Raw genomic sequence first — 2421 nt, 5'->3', positions numbered from 1 at the left:
ACACATATGCATTGATTTTATTGAGCTACACTTTGCTTTGGGGCATTTTGTCCCCTTTTTATTGCTTTTCTCTCTTTTTTTTTTTCATATTATTCTTCTTTTTCTTTTCTTTTGTTTTTCTCAATTTTTTTTCTTTCTATGTACAAGAATCTCAATGCATAAGGTTTTACATTTGATTAATACATGAGTATGTACCCAATTCCTTAATATTCTCAATACAAAGCAAAACTACCCTTTTGTCCACCCAATGTCCCAAAATTCCCACACTTGAATGATACTCACATACGCTAGCCTAAGCCAATCAAAGATCCAAATTAAGGACTTTCATTGTTTTCCGCTTTACGGCTTGTAATGTGCTAAATTAAAGAACAAGTGGGTTAATCGTAGGCTCAAATTGGTTAACAATGGAAGACAAAAGGTAGGCTATTTGGGTAAGTGGCTAATGAAACAATGGCCTCAATCACATAAATGCATGAATACACAAAATAATGGACATAAAGAATGAAACAAAGCAAAGATTACAATCATAGAAGGAGAATAATGCACACAAGAAGGAGAGTAAGTGGTTATGAGATGTAACCACACCATTAGGCTCAAAACTCACTTGCTTGTGTTCTTAGCTCAAAACCATGTTCCAAAATATAATTCTTCATGCAATTTTGGCATTAAAGCATTTAAAATTTGCAATGCCCCATGGTTGCCCCAAAGTATTGGTTTCCTAAGAAAGCAGTTCATTGTTCCAACCAAGTAAACTTATCATGCGAATGGTGCCAACTAAGACCTAATCATGCAACCCTATCCTAATGTATTCAGATTTATTGAGATGTTACCTACGGAGATCGGTCGGCCGACCTCCCCACACTTAAAACTTAGCACGGTCCTCCGTGCTATAGGTTAGGCTCAGTGGTTGGTTGAGCTCCGAGTGACCCACATCTCCGATGTCAAAGCTCTCGCCGCTTGAAGTTGCGGTGGATGTGGAGATATCAGGTTCCTCCATAGGTGGGGTGACTACGCTTAGGAGTTTCTTCACATGAGCATAGCGGCGTTGGTTACGCCGCTCATAACGGTCCAATTTCTTGTGAAGGTCTTCAAGGCGTTGGGCGGCCGATTTTTGTGATGTAGATGAAGTGGTGGTGTTGCGAGTTGGTGTGGGTAGTCCGATGTCCTTGGCGGATTCTGGAGGCTTGAGGCATCTCTTGGTCAGAATTATATCACCATCGACCGGAATTGAGGTTCTCCTATCTTTAGCCTCTCGGTTGACGCCGGCTTTTGCAACCAATTCGGTCACCAAAGCGGGGAATGGTAGATTTCCTTTGGCATGAATGCGCCCCATGGATTGGCGGATGGCATGCGAAATGTTGACCGGTTTCTCGGTTAAGATGCACCATATCAATAAGGCCAACTCGGCGGTGATGGATGACCCATGTGTGCTTGGGAGCACATAGTGAGCTAGAATTTGGGCCCATGCCGTGGCTTCTTGAGTGAGGTGGCGGACATCTAAACCCTTGGGTCTTTGCTTTATGGTCCCCCGAATCCAATATGCGTCGGGTAAAGCAATGACGCGGAGGATCGCGCTCCAATCGAATGCACGGTCATCGCATGTAGCCAAGGCTTCTTCGTAGGCGTCATATACATCCGATGATGGTTCAATCCCAAGGACTTCTTGGATGGTTTCCACTGTGACCGACACTTGCTTTCGGCGCACAAATATTGATGTGAGAAGGAGAGAGTGGTAGTTGGAGTAGAATTCTACTACCCATGAGAGGTTGGCCTCCTTTGGTTTCCTCAAGAGGAACCTCCATTGCCTCCGGTCAATGTGTGGCATCACAATCGGACGGAGGTGAACCGGTAGGACTAGGAGGGGTTCCGGATGATAATTCCTTTCGATCATTCTTGAGTAAACAAGTTCGCAGTAACGGTTGGGAAACTTGTTCGAATCCTTAGGAGGGTTGTCCTTCTCTAGAACATCAATGGGGCCCTTAGTCTTCCTTAAGAGTGGCTTGGCCGTTAAGTCGTGGTGCGCTTTATTGGAAGTTGGCTTCTTGGGGGCTTTCCCTTTGTTCTTTTTGATGACCATCCTATGAGAACAAAGAAAGGGAAAAAACATCAAACCCAAATAAGTGGAAGTAAATGTGATTATACAATGAAAAGTTATGCCGTAGAATATGGGTATCATTGTCACATGACAGCTGCAACATGTAACTAAGATAACATGGGAAGAGCAAGGCAAATCATATTCGTGTGGTGTAAGGGTAATTTAAGCATGCAAGTAAGAAAGCATGAGAGACACATACCCTTAAGGACCACAAATGGAAAGCAAGTTAAGAAAAAGAAAAAAATGAGTGGATGGATTGGAAGAAATGAGGATGCGCCTAAAAGTGATAAGTTGAGAGGCAATTTAGTCAAAGTGGGCTCAAAAGT

The 2421-nt window shown here is 43.2% G+C and overlaps 1 pseudogene; it reads right to left on the bottom strand.

The window, feature by feature from the left end:
- Window positions 1-862: 862 nt before the first annotated feature.
- LOC127745557 (uncharacterized) overlaps window positions 863-2421 on the bottom strand; it is a 144784-nt pseudogene continuing 143225 nt past the window's right edge.

This window comes from Arachis duranensis, chromosome 3 (genome assembly GCF_000817695.3).
Source record: "Arachis duranensis cultivar V14167 chromosome 3, aradu.V14167.gnm2.J7QH, whole genome shotgun sequence".
Taxonomy (NCBI): Eukaryota; Viridiplantae; Streptophyta; class Magnoliopsida; order Fabales; family Fabaceae; genus Arachis; species Arachis duranensis.
This window is presented reverse-complemented; position numbering and strand designations above follow the sequence as displayed.